The following is a 15,316-nucleotide window of genomic DNA, read 5'->3' as shown; positions in this document are numbered from 1 at the left end:
AATTGGTATGACCCAGGAGAATCAGGAATCGACGAGTTTTGAATTCAAGCTGCCATCCAATCGGTATGACTCCAGAGAGTCAGGGACCTATGAGGGTGAATGTCTGGCTGCAAGCCATTCGGTACGACTCTGGAACGTCATGGACGGATGAATATCGAAATCGGGCACCTATCCAATTGGTATGACCCAGGAGAGTCAGGGACCGACGAGGTTCGAGGTCAGGCTGCCATCCAGTCAGTAAAACTCCAGAGAGTCAGGGAACGATGAGGTTGAATGTCAGGCTGCAAGGAAATTGGTACGAATCTGGAACGTCGTGGAAGGATGAATATCGAAATCGAGCACCTATCCAATTAGTATGACCCAGGACAGTCAGGGACCGACGAGGTTCGAGGTCAGGCTGCCATCCAATCCGTAAGACTCTGGAACGTCATGAATATCGAAATAGGGCATGTATACAATTGATATGACCCAGGAGAGTCAGGACTCGACGAAATTCGAATTCAGGCTGCCATCCAATTTGTATGACCCCAGAGAGTCAGGGACTGATGAGGGTGAATGTCAGGCTGCCATTCAGAGAGTCAGGGACCTATGAGGGTGAATGTGAAGCTGCAAGCGAATAGGCAGGACTCTGGAACGTCATGAATATTGAAATCGAGCACCTATCCAATTAGTATGACCCAGGGGAGTCAGGGACCGACGAGGGTGAATGTCAGACTGCCATCCAATCGGCGCAACTCTGGAACGTCATGGACAGATGAATATCGAAATCGGACACCTATCCCATGGGTATGACCCAGGAGAGTTCAGAATCGAGGAGGGTTGGGTTCAGGCTGTCATTCTATCTGTGAGACTCCAGAGAGTCAGGGACCGATGAGGGTGAATCTTTTGCAGAAAACCAATTGGCACGTCTCTGGAACGTCATGGATGGAGGAATATTGAAATCGGGCACCTATCCAAGTAGTCTGACCCAGGAGAGTCAGGAACCAACGAGGTTCGAAGTCAGGCTGCCAACCAATCAGTATGACTCCAGAGAGTCAGGGACCAAAGAGGGTGAATGTCAGGCTGCAAGCCAATCGGTATGATTCTGGAACATCATGGACAGATGAATATCTAAATCAGTTAGGTTCACCTTGCAGAGTCAGGGACCAAGTCAGATGGGACTGACGAGGATCGAAGTCCGGCTGCAAGACCATTGGTATGACTCCGGAGTGTCAGGGACCAACAAGGGTTGGTGTCAGACTGCTATCCAATTGGTATGACTCCAGAGCGTCAGGGACTGATGAGAGTCGATGTCGGACTGTCATCCAGTCAGTATGACTCCAGAGTGTCAGGGACCGATGAGGATCGATATCTGGCTGCCATCCAATCGGTATTACTCTAGAGAGTCAGGGACCAAAGAGGGTGAAATTCGAGCTGCAAGCCAGTAAGTATGATCCCAGACAGTCAGGGACCAAAGAGGATCGTCAAATGCTTGGGAGCTTGTTGGGTCCGGAGAGTCAGGAACAGACGAGGATCGGTGTCAAGCTGCCATCCAATCCGTATGACTCCGGAGAGTCTGAGACGTATGAGGATCGATGTCAAGCTGCCATCCAATTGGTATGACTAAGGAGAGTTAGGGCGGACGAAGGTCCTGCAAGCGAATTGGTATGACTCCAGAGAGCCAGGGACCGATGAGGATCAACGTTGGGCTGCCATCCAATTAGTTTGACCCTTGAGGGTCATGGACCAATAATGAGTGGAGATGGGCTGCCATCCAATTGGTTTAACCCCAGAGAGTCAGCAACCAGTGAGGTCTTAAGTCGGGAGCAGTCAATAATAACTCCTCCTCAGAGGTACGATGGCCCTTAGTCAGGCACAAAAGTAAAGCAAGTGACCATGAAGCAGATCCTCTTCAGCAAAAAGAGCATCTCTAGCCAAGCAAGGAGCAAGACCAGTGTCCATTTAAAAACGTTTCCTCAGAGATAGGAGGTGCAAAGTGCATCAGCAAGGCGGGCATCATTTTAAAGTTTCTCCTCAGGAGGTCAAAGGGACTTTACCAAGCGCACCAGCGAAAGCAATTGTTGGAGAACTTAGAGTACAGTCGCCCCTCCATTTTTGTGGGGGATCTGTTCCACCCTCCCCTTCACCCTCCGACAAAATGGAAATGCGCCCCATTGGCTTGAATGTGGGCACACTCCTGTGGGTGGCTGCGAGTGCGGATCATGGGTGCATGGCCCATTATTTCCCCCTCCGTTTCCCACTCATGTATATGCAAGGGACATGGATTTCAAGTCCATGGAAACAGAGGGGTGACTTTATAGGACTTTGTTGTTTCCTGAGGAAAGACTTTGATGGTAAACAAAGCAATGCCTTCTTTCCTGGGAGAGGTGGATTGATAGGCGGTAGAGAGTTGGAGCAGCAAGTTGAAAGAGTTCTTTGTTAGGATAGAAAGAGGGCAGGCTGGGGTTGGACAAGTGGGGGCTTGGGAAGAGAATCCTTAAAGATGGGATGGTTGTGGACACAAACCAGATTTGACACTAACTCGTCTGGGAGTGAGGCTCTCTTTGGAATTCAAATAAACTGTCAATTTCACTGCAATGTTTTCCTGGCTTTTCAAATCTTGGTTCTTTGGTCCTGACACTCACACACTCACTCACTCCCACAATCATTCACACACTCATACACTCACACAGAGGGCAAGATCCTCCAAGAGGATCCTTCGCCAGAGACATTCACTCTCCTTCCACACACAGACATGCTCCAGTTTCAATCCACAGATATCTACTGGCTTCCATCAGCTGGCTTCTGATGGAGGACTTCCACCGGCTCATGTCTACAAACCTCCGCTAGTTTTTGACTTATGACATCCACCAGCTTCCAAATACAGACTCTACCAGTTTCTGTCCCCCAACATCCACCGGTTTCCACCAGGTCCATCAACTCACAACAGCCAGCTTCAGGGTCTGGATCTCCACTGGCCTCGGGCTGCAAACATGCCTCCCTCTTAGCAAGTCCACAAAAACAGTGAACTTGCCTTCTCCTTTGGTCCCAGAGGTGGCCAGCTTCACTTCTGTGGAGTGCCTTTATCCACCGGCCCACTTGACTCCTCCGCCTGGCATCCACCATGGTCTGTCTGAGCGGCAACCTCCCTTGAGTCTGTGGCTGGGATGGGTCAGTGAAGTCCCAGGAGCATCATGGGTTGCCATGGTGGCATGAGCCACACTGAGACTGTTGACATCGCCATGGCAATGAGCTATTCTGATGTCAACAGTCCCCCAACATCAGAGTCTTGCTTCTTCTTCCCCAGTTGGCCTTGCAATATGGCTCCAGATAATACATCTGAAACTCTATCCAAAATAACTATACACCAAACAGTAGCACACAATCTTAGCTTTTGAATTACAGTTAGGACATAAGGCTCGCTCATTTGGGAGGCATTTCTGGCCATCACAATGTAGGCTTTTGACCAGGGTTAGGTCATTGGGGACCTTAGAGGTCTTGTTGAACTCCAGCTCTCAAACCAAACCAAAATTCTTTGGAAGCCAAGGATTGTCAAATATATCAATCAATCTCATTGCAATATAGTTAGAAAAACTGAACTTTAGTACAAGGAATAAACAGAGTCGACGAAAAGGTGGGCTTGCATATAAGATGTAAACATTAATTATTATACCAACAGAGTAAGGAGTAATCAGTGTGTAGCAAAAACATTGCATGGAATGATCAGCCAAAGAAACCGTGACCATTAAGCATCAAACGTCTACAAAACAGAAATAAGAAATATGGGCCCAGGGCAGTAAAACATCAGGACAACATGAAATGTATCTATACAGGACTTCTATCCATTTATTTATTAATTAAAATATTTATATCCTGCCTTTGATCTGAAGATCCCAGGGTGGCTTGCAATAAAATAAAACAAGACATAATTACAAATGTTTTAAAAATATACCAGTAGTGTAGGGGACTAGTGGGCTGTAGGGACATACAAATGGATCTTTTGGATTAAGAGGGATGTTGTTATGTGCAGTCACTGCTGGATCCTTGTTCTAAGTTTAACAGCAATTAGCTTTACAAAAAACATTTATCCTGAGAGTGATGAAAATGCTGCCTTCTCTACCAAGGGCTTCTGGGGCTTCCCCAAACTACACATCCTAGGATAATGTAGGATGGATCCATGGTAATTAAAGTGGAGTCAAACTTGTTGGATGACACACACTTCCTCAGCCGATTTCAAACTATCTTCCGCACGGGCCTATAGTACGTGCTATGCGCGTACTAGGGTTAGAAATGGGCGTAACTTCCTGACGCCCCAACCCTAATATGCATGGAGCGCGCACAACATGGCGGCGCCCATTCCATACGGGCGCCGCCATCTTGACATAGCGGGTGAATTGCGTCCACACATGTGCAGCACACATGATGCCGCGAGTGCACCATTGGCGCCTCACAGCGCCATAACCGCACCGCAAAAAGAAGTGCCATTTTGTCGCTTCTTTTTTGCAGCGCTGGGGAGCCCCGTGGTTTGGACGCTGGGGCTCCTCCGCGCCGCAAATGTGTTTTGTGTATTTTTTTAATCTGTTGCACTTTTATCCTGTCCTGCTACTGTAGAGTTTAAACATCAGTGTATAGAATTATAGAGATCTTGTAGCACCATTGAAACTAAGTGAAAGAAACATGTTGGCAGCATGAGCTTTCCTAGACGTCAGTCTACTTCCTCAGATGCATTTGGATTTGGAGTTGCATTCTTCAAATGCATCTGAGGAAGGAGATTTTAGCCTAGGCAAGCTCATGCTGCCAACTTCTTTCTTTCTGTGAGTCTCAAAGCTGCTACAAGATCTCTCTATTTACTAATCATACAGATGAACACAGCTATATCTTTGAATTATAGAACTGGAGTGGGGTGTGTGTGTGTGTGTGTTGTGTATGGGTTTTTTGTTATTAATCTGTTGTATTTCTATACACTGAGAAATGTTTCACATTCCTGGTTTGTGCCCTGATTACATTTCAGCCTCAATAATATATCAGTTATATTTCAATAACATATCAGTGTTATGTTATGGAAATATAACAGTAATGTTATTGAAACTGAAATGTTCTCTACACTGATGTTCAAAGTCTCCTCTATCCTATTACTGTAGAGTTTAAACATCAATTTATAGAATTGGAGGAGACCTCAAAGGTCATCCAGTCCAACCTTCACCACATAGGAATTTGTTGTTGTTGTTGTTGTTGTTGTTGTTGTTGTTGTTGTGTGCCTTCAGGTTGTTTCCAACTTATGGCAACCCTCAAGTGAACCTATCATAGGGTCTTCTTGACACATTTCTTCAGAGAAGGTTTGTCAATGCTATCCTCTGAGGCTGAGAGAGCGTGACTTGCTCAAAGTCATTGAGTGGGTTTCATGGTCAAGCTGGGATTCAAACCCTGGTCTCCAGAGTCATAGTCCAATGTTCAAACCGCTATGCCCCACTGTCTGTCGCACAGGATTACACAATGTAAATACGGGTTGAGTGTCTTATCCGAAATGCTTTGGTCCAGAGGTCTTTTGGCTTTCAGCATTTTTTTTCTGGATTTCAGAATACCTTTATTTGAATATACTGGAAATAAGACCCAAGTCTAAACCCCAAATTCATTTTTGTTTCATATACACTGCATAGACATAGCCTGTAGGTAATTTTATGCAATATTTTAAATAATTTTTGTGCATTAAACAATGTTTGTGTACATTGAACCATCAGGAGGCAAAGGTGTCACTTTTTCAGCCATCCATGAGGTGTTGTTTTTTGGAATATTTTGGATTTTGGAATTTCAGATGAGGGAGACTCAACCTGTAGCGTATTTAGAAATGTGGATGCCACACATCTTGCCTATATCCTTCTCTAGACGATAATGGTAACTCAATTCAATCTATGTTCATAAACAAACCCCATTGAACTTGGTGTGTGTTTTTTCCCTGCTGCCCCTTGGGAGTTTCCATTGTTTGGTCCAGAAAGGATCAAGGAAGCAATGAGCTGTGTATCTTAGAAGCTAGCAAATGTTATTAGGGAGGATGTACAGTATATGATAAAAGCGATGTAGCAGTATTAATAAGAACCAGCATGTTAAAGTCGCTATAGTGGTTTGAATACTGGATTAGGGCTGCTGCCACACTGCAGAATTAATGCAGTTTGGCACCACTTTAACTGTCATGGCTCCATCCTGTGGGATGTTGGGATTTATAGTTTGTTGCTGCACTGGAGCTCTCTGACAGAGAAGGCTAAATATCTCCACAAAACAACACATTCTACGATTCCATAGCAAGGAGCCCAGGATGTTATAGCAGTGTCAAACTGCATTGATGCAGCCATGTAGATGCAGCCTGGGAAACCAGGATCCTAAACCTTGCTCAGCCACAGTAACCCACTGGGTGACCTTGGGTAATTTATAGTTTTTCAACCTAAGAGGCAGCCCTCCACTGAATAAACCTTGCCATTAAAACTCTATAATATGCTTACCATATGTTGGAGTTGACTTGAAGCGGCATAATGAAAACTCCATGATGCTAACAATTTATTATACTTTAATCCTCTCCTTTCTTTCTGGAAGCAAAATGCAGCATGCACACCTGGGCCTCCTCCTCCTCACATTTATCCTCACAACATCCCTGTGAAGTAGATTAGGCCTAGCAATAGCAACTAGTTCAAGGTCCCTCAGGAAACTTCATGGCTATGTCGAAACCCTGGTCTACTGAATATACTCGTGTTGATAGTAGTATATAAGAAACTGTGAAGCTAATGAAGTTCTTTGCTTTTGTATCTTTCCTTGCCTTATTACAAACTGGTTGCCCACTCCAAGATAAAGTCTGGAGAATGCATCAAAGTGAAAGGCAAAGTGTCGCCAGAGGCCACGTGGTTTGTATTCATTAGGTTGTAGGTTTTTTAGTTAAAAAGAGCTTAACTAAAATGAGGATTGTCTGGTTCATTATCTACACAGCACACCGGCTCTGCTTCAGAATTTAATTCCCCTTTAAAAATGGTCTTTATATTACCAGCTGTAGCCTTTTGTGACTCAAAACTATATCAGAAGATTTTTTAGCAATTTATTTTAAATCTGTTTTTCCCCTTTAAGCCAGGGGTAGGCAACCTTTTTGAGCCAGGGGCAGGGTTGGTGTCCCCCAGACAATTGGGGGGGGGGGGGGGCAAAGCCCAAAAATAAATAATTAAATAATATAGGACAACATTTTCGAATGTAGGACACATTTTTATAAATGGAGGACATGCGGAAAAATTTGATGATTTTTTAAAAAATGTTAATATAAATGCATGTTTCTTAGGCATGATCAAAATAGAGGACATTTGGGCATTATTCCTAGACAGATGGCAGAAATGGACTTCCCTTTCTGGCCAACCCCCCCTCCCCCCATTCCAAACAGCACATTTGAGCATTGAACATGGCTTTACTTAAGATGGCCTCTTGCATATTTCAGAGGCTTATTGCATAACCAAACTCTTTGGGTTTCACACTGAACATGGGTTCACATGGCTATGCATAACATGGGTTCACATGGCTATGCATATTGAACATGTCAAGGTGATTTCACCGTTCTTGCACCAAGTGTACTTCCCAAAAGTGTGTACTTGGTCAAGGGACTTTGGTTTTTTTTCACTGCGCATGAGTTTGTAAAAATCACAGCAATTTACATTGGCCTTGTCTCAGAGGCTTTCTGATATCAATATCACCATTAAAGAACCAAAAACACACAGAAAAGTCACTTTGGAAAGTCACACTTTCTTGGCTTCAGAAACAGTGCGTGCATGCCTCTCAAGCTGACTCATATCATCATCATCATCATCATCATCATCACCACACTATCACTGTCAAAGCAAGGGAGACTTGTTAGCATTAAAAGCACCCAAAACACACTTTGGAAGGTGACACTCTCTCGGCTTAAGAAACAGTGCCTGCATGCCTCTGAAGCTGACTCATATCATCATCACCACACTATCATTGTCAAAGCAAGGGAGACTTGTTAGCATTAAAAGCACCCAAAACACACTTTGGAAGGTGACACTCTCTCGGCTTAAGAAACAGTGCCTGCATGCCTCTGAAGCTGACTCATATCATCATCATCACACTATTATTGTCAAAGCAAGGGAGACTTGTTAGCACTTAAAGCACACAAAATAAAATTTAAAAAAATCTTGAGGCCTCTGGCCACTCACCACCTCCTCCTTCTGCTCCCCCCTCCATCTCTTCCTCCTCCTTCAGCTCCCCCTCCTCCTCTTCCTCCTCCTCCTCCTTATGCTCCCCCCTCCATCTCTTCTTCCTCCTTCTGCTCCCCCTCCTCCTCTTCCTCCTCCTTCTGCTCCCCCCTCCTCCTCTTCTTTCTCCTTCTTCCCCTCCCCCCTCCTCCATGCACCGCGCAGCCTGGGGGCGGGGCGGAGGAGGCAGAGGAGAAGGAGGTGGGCAGCGCGGGCCCACGTGGGGAGGCTGGGAGGGCGGCGCGGGGCTTCCCCCTTTGCCTCCTCTGCCCCAGGCCGCGTGACCCTCCTCTTCCTCCTCCGCGCGGTGGAGGAGGAGGAGGGCTGCGCGACTGCCTATATTATTTATTATTATTGTCCTATATTATTTAATTATTTAATTATTTATTTTTGGGCTTCGCGCGGCCCAGGAGGAGGAGGAGGAGGAGGCAGCAGTGGCGGCAGCGGCAGGACTGGGCTGGGGCCGGTCCTGCCACCTCCGCGGGCCGGCCGGGGGTTGCCGACCCCTGCTTTAAGCACTAACAATAAACTTTGTATTTCTTGGGGCATGTATTTCATAGGTTGCTTACAGTCAAATGTGGAAGTGTTGTTTTTGCCATAGCCTTAGGTCAGATACACAGATACAGCCTATGGTTCCATTCTCCATTGCCTCTTTCTGTTTAAATCTCCCTTTAGAGTTCAGGCTGGTTGCTTTGTTTTGGGGGCTTTAAAGTACAAGGTATTGTCTTCTGATTAAAAGTCAGGTTTTATTTCTATTTCCTTTATTGTTGTTGTGTGACCTCAAGTCATTGCCAACTTATGGCAACCTTAAGGCTTTCATAGCAAGATTTGTACAATACAAGGGAAGGAAGTATCTGTATTCTTGGTCTTCTTCCTCCCAGTAATCATATGTCACCTATAGACTGATGCAACATATTTAATAAACCTATTCCTGTTATTGTTTTAAATCTGTCTCTGACTATCCTTCAAGCCTGAATTGGAGTCAGGCTACACATACCAAGCGACATATCCACACAACAACACAATAACAAGTCCTCATTTATAAGGATGGGGGGAGGGTCACACTGAGGTCCTATAACCCAATCCAGACAGGAATTAATCGGGGGAACAGACAAGGTCAACGGCAGAATTCCCTAGGAGTTGGAACTGCAGGGCCAACCTGGGGAAAGGGTTCTGGCACATATATTTATGGCCTAAGATGTTTTGCCACCAAAATTTGATAAATGTTTTAAATTTGAAATCCCCTTTCCTGGGTATATAGTTATTTAAAAAGGCATTTGGCAATTACACACTGGGATGTGGTTCCACAATCCCTGGTGGATAACAAAATCCATACAAGAACAATAAGAAGTCTCATTAAATACAATGGATAGTAAAATGGTGGCCTTTATATAAAATGGCAAAATCAGTTCCAAAATTGCTTTTTGGAATTTATATATTTTTAAAATATTTGCAAGCTGTGGATGCTTGAATCTGTGGATACAGAATCTATGGATATGGAGGGCTACTTTAGCTGGCTGTACAACAATTTAATGGGGTATGTGTGCAGTAATTTTACTCTCATTTAATTCCACTGAGATTCCTTTATTATTATTCAGGAACTATAGTCAAAGTGTTAAAGTGCTTTGGCAATATGCTTACAATAGTTAAACATTAGGATCCTTTTGTTTTGGTGCAAACGTTCCTCTTTTCTTGCTTGATCTCTGTTGAATCTAAGGAGTTTATCACACGAAGAAGATTGGGAGTTTATCCCATGAATATCCTGCAAAAATCACATAATTATGCTAAACAATTTTACAAGACATTGCACAAAACCCGCCATTGAAGTGGTCACCAAGAAGCATTAACGTGCATCTTTGTACCTCAGGATTTCAGTGACAATGCATTTCTGGTATAACTTTATCTGTGCAATTGCTTGTGATAATCATTCCCGCAATTACTTGCCATTTTCGCTTTACTTATGGGATGCTTTAAATGTGCTCCCTTTAGTGCTGCAATTAGCCCCAGTGTGATAAACTCCTAAAACCTAGAAATAATAGCTGGGCTTTGGCAAATTCAGGTGTCTAATCATTGGATGATCTGAACAGATGGAGTTAAATAATAACCAAATAATCTTCCTCACATAGTATTTAGACATACTATTTAGATGCTAGTATTATTTACAGCTAATGTTTTCTTAATAATTCTTGCCAAGAAAAACCCAGCAAGGGGCATCATAAATCAAAAATGACTTGAAGGCACACAACAGCAATAATCTGATCGTTGGTATTATGTACACTCAATGGCCTAAATTCTGTTGGTAGTCTTGACTACAGTGGATCTACTGAATCAGTGGGATTTAACTGTGCGTTGACTCAACATTCACCCATTGATTGAATGGGTCTACTTTAGTTGGGACTAACCAAATGGATTCCAGACCTATCTGATCATTTCTAGCAGGGGTAGGCAGCAGTGGCCCTCCAGATGTTTTTAAGCTGAACTTCTCACCATCCTTCTCTTCTGTCTAGGAGACTGATGAGAACTGGGATATGTGGGTTAAGATTGATGGGAGCCGTAGTCCAAAAACACTGGAGGGTCACAGTGGCCCACCTTTCCTTTATAATTTGTATAAATGCATTCCACCTTACCTGAACCAAACAGAGGAGGTCAGATCTATAAGCCTCCTAGACCTCTGAGGGGAAACTCACATTTAAAATTTTATACAATTTCAAATGCTGCTACTAGTTTCAAAAATAATATAATTCCATGAGTAGGATAAATAAAAATCTATGCCTACATATGAAAGGAGAGACAGAAGGCCACCAGATGTTTTGGACTACAAAGTACACAATCTTTGGCCACTGGCTGTTCTTTTCTTTATCTCCTCAGAGTCACATTTAGTGGGAATATAGGGCCTTCTTGGTGACTGTTCGCAGGCACTATCTTCAAAGAATAGCATCTTCTTGTTATCCTTCCCTAGACAGGTGAAAACCCTTGTTTGGGCAGGCCTTTGAGGTCTGATTGCTCATGAGAGGGAGTCTTTCATAATGTGATGTATTGTTTTTCTTTTCATGGCCATGCTTTTAATTCTATGAGCAGTTTATTTATATTCTTATTTATGATGTGTACCTTTAGCTACACCTCTTTTAACTTTAGCTATACCTCTGGGCAGGGAAAAGGTGGGTATAAATAAATAATAGCTGGAGCATATGGGAGGTGTAATCAACACCTCTAGATGGCAGGTTTAGGATGACTGAGGCTCCTGAGATCCCAGTTGGGCAGCAAGACATCAGATCTGGCTATGGTGGTACATGCCTTAGTTAACATCCCATTGGACTACTGTAATGCACTGTACCTGGGACTGTCCTTTGAAGAGTGTTTGGAAATCGAAGGCTTTCACGGCCAGCATCCATACTTTTCTGTGGGTTTTTTGGGCTGTGTGGTTGCAGCCCAAAAAACCCACAGAAAACTACAGTGTTCGGAAACTTCAGCCGGTCGAAAGAGCTATAGCCAGGCAGTTAACTGGGGCAGATTATAGAGACCACACAATGCTCCTGTTGAAACAGCTCCACCTAAGCTACCAATTTGCTTCTGGGCACAATTCAAAGTGCTAGTTATGACCTATAAAGTCCTACATAGCTGAAGTCCAGGCTGTTTGGCAGACCGTATCTCCCTGGATGAGCTAGTCTGGGCTCTGAGTTCATCAGGAGATGCCCTTCTCTCAGTCCCACCATCATCACAGGCACAGTTGGTGAGAACAAGAGAGAGGGCCTTCTAAATGGCTGCCCTAAACTCTGGAACTATGGTTTTTGGGGGTATGCTTCTCATTGCATTGTTTAAATAGTGAGCTGCTTTGAGTCCCAATTTTGAGGGGAAGCTGGACATAAATAAATGTTGTTGTTGTTCTTATTGATGGATGCTAGGATTGCCCCATTCTATTAAGCCCTCTTTGTTTTAGCTTTTCCCTCAACCTGGGCTGGGATGAAACAAACCTGATCCTTCACTTCAACCCTTGATTTGATTTTCATGGGGACATCAGGACCATTGTTTGCAACTCTAAGAGTGCAGGAGAGTGGGGTGATGAACTGCAAGAATCAGAATTCCCCTTCCATCAGGGAGAAGAGACCAAGGTGAGCAAGAAACCCCTTCTGGGAATAATCAAGGATTGGCCCTGGGCTGATGAGAATGAAATCACCCAAGATGGCTTTTCACCAAAACTTGGTAAATGACACTCTCTCTAGAGCTGATCATTAAACAGAAAGGAATGCAGTGATTACTAAAAGTCAACATAGGTTTTTCAAAAAAACAAGTCATGCCAGACTAATCTCCTTTTTTTGATAGCCACAAACTTGGTAGATGAAGAAAATGCTGTGGACATAATGTATCTTGATTTCAGTAAGGCCTCTGACAAGGTCTCCATTATATCCTTGGAAAAAAGGTAGTACAGTGGGTCCTTGCTATTCGCTGGGGTTTGGTTCCAGGACCCCCCATGGATAACAAAATCCGTGGATGCTCACGTCCCATTAAATATAATGGAAAAAGAAAATGGTGTCTCTAATATAAAATAGAAAATCAAGGTTTGCTATTTGGAATGCATACTTTTTAAAAAATATTTTCAAGCCGTGGATGCTTGAATCCGTGGATAAAAAATCCATGGATAAGGCGGGCCGACTGTAAAATGTAGGCTAGACAATTTGATCAGTAAGTGGAATTGTAATTGACTGACTGACCAAACCCAAAGGGAAATCAACAAAGGCTCATTCTGGAGAGAAGTGGCTAGTAGTGGGGTGCCACAGGATTCTGTCCTAGGCCCAATGCTATTCAACATCTTTATCAGTAACTTGGATGAAGCAATAGAGGGCATATTTGTCAAAGGTGCAGATGGCACCAAATTAGGAGGGGTAGCTGATATCCCAGAAGAGAGGATCAAAATTCAAAATGACCTGAATAGATCAGAAAGCTGGGCCAAAACTAACAAAATGAATTTCATCACTAGATGGCCAATACAAAAATCAAATAGACTACATGATAGGAAGCAGAAGATGGAGGAGTTCTATTAGGCCAAAACTAGATCAAGTGCTGGGTGTGGCACAGATCATGAGCTACTTCTATCAAAGATTGGAGTCACCTGAAGAAGGGGGGGAAAGGTCCTCATACCAAAATACAGCCTAATCAAAGCACACCAGACAGATGGGCTTCCAGCCTCTGTTTAAAAACCTCCAAAGGAGACTCCATCACATTCTGAGACACCATATATATAGGTTGAGCCTTTCTTATCCAGAATTCTGAAATCCAAATTATTCCAAAAACGAAAAGCTTTTTTCATGGGTAGTTCAGATAATGACACCTTTGCTTTCTGATGTTCTTTTGATGTTCTTTGCTATTTGATGTTCTTTTGTTGTCTGTTTTATTGAATCATTTCCTGTATTGCTATGTATTTTATATGTATTATCTTACTAGACAGGCCCCTTCCCCACCACCACTCCCTTCTCCTTCTGTGTCATGTCTTTTTAGATTGTAAGCCTGAGGGCAGGGAACCGTCCAATTAATAAGATTGTATGTACAGCGCTGTGTAAATTTACAGCGCTTTATAAATAAAGGTTAATAATAATAATAATAATAATAATAATAATAATAATAATAATGATGATGATTCAGTGTACACAAGCTTTGTTTCATGCACACAGTTATTTAAAATACTGTATAAAATTATCTTTAGGCTATGTGTGTAAGGGGTACATTTGAATTTAAACTTGTCCCCCATCTCCAAGAGATCTCACTATTTATGTATATGCAAATGCCGATATTCCAAAATCCAAAAATATCCAAATCTCAAAACACCTTTGGTCCCAAGTAGATAAGGGTGAGTCGACCTGTACGCCTTCTTGGGAATGGCTCTAATTTTTGCTCTCTTTTCCAGATCTGTGTCTCCTTTGACGCTGAAGAAGTGACTGTGAAGCTGCCTGAAGGGCAGGAACTTAAGTTACCAAACAGGTTGAGACTGGAAACTGCAGAGTGCTTCTCTGTTGCTGGCGATCTTGATATTAAATCTGTTATGTTTGACTAACCTTCCTTGGACCTATCTTTTGCCTTGCATCCTGAAGGATACCTGGCATGAGTCAAATGAGAATATGATTCGGTTCTTTCAGTTTTTCTTGATTACAAATTGTTCAAACTCTATAGATTCCGCTTTGTGTCTTTTTACCTTATTTCACATCTCATTCCCCTTCCAAATAACATTTCCTGTGACATATAGTTTAGAGCAGTGATGAAGAAAGGCATATCCTCATGTCACATAAGAAAACCAGGGCACATGTGGCCAAGCAGTGTCAGAGTGTGGCCAAGAGGGTAAAAGTTATTAATGATGAAAAACACACAACCTTGGAGAGGCTGCAGCAGTTTGTTTTTGTCTGAGATGCTTGGAAAGGGCAAGATCTTATCCTCCTCTCTTCTCCCCCTGCTGGGTTTCTGGAGAAAAAACCACTTTTGTATTTTAAACTCAGTTTGCAGCAACTGAAGTAAGTTGAAGGTAAAGGGGGGGGGGGTGAGAAGCGGAGGGAGAAACCAGGACACTTTAAAAGCAGCTGAAAAAGTGGGATGACAGAGGACAAGTTGGGACAGTTGGAGGGTAAGGAAACATTTTTGGCCTAGGACCTGATTTCTAATTTGGGATGTGTTGGTGTAGGGTTGCCATATCCCGCCGGGGGGCGGGACAATCCCGGTTTGGGCGGTGCCATCCCGGTCCCGGTCCAGTTTGGCGCCCAAACCAGGACGGCCCCGTCCACCGTGGCCACCTCAGCCCCCGCGGCGGCTCCAAGGCCTTGCTGAGGCCTGGGAAGGCTCTCCGCGGTTGGAGCTCCAGCCGTGGAGACGCTCCCTCCCGGGCCCCAGCGAGGCCTTGGAGGCGGATCTGCGGTCGGAGCTCCGACCGCGGGGTCCTCCAAGGCCTCCGCGAGGCCAGGGAGGAGGAGGAGGCCGCTTCCCACCACGGCGATCGCCGCGATGAGGAGCGGCCCCCACCTCTTTCCCGGCCTGGGAGCCGGCCAAGGCTTCCTCCCAGACCGGGAGGAGGAAGAGGCCACTTCCCCTCGCGGCAATCGCCGCGATGAGGGGCGGCC

The 15,316-nt window shown here is 44.2% G+C and overlaps 1 pseudogene; it reads left to right on the top strand.

The window, feature by feature from the left end:
* Positions 1 to 1,289: 1,289 nt before the first annotated feature.
* On the top strand, positions 1,290 to 14,265 carry LOC149311323 (galectin-1-like; annotated as a pseudogene).
* Positions 14,266 to 15,316: the final 1,051 nt, after the last annotated feature.

This window comes from Sceloporus occidentalis, unplaced genomic scaffold (assembly GCF_023333645.1).
Source record: "Sceloporus occidentalis isolate IW3139 unplaced genomic scaffold, rSceOcc1.0.p SCAF_6, whole genome shotgun sequence".
Taxonomy (NCBI): Eukaryota; Metazoa; Chordata; class Lepidosauria; order Squamata; family Phrynosomatidae; genus Sceloporus; species Sceloporus occidentalis.
This window is presented reverse-complemented; position numbering and strand designations above follow the sequence as displayed.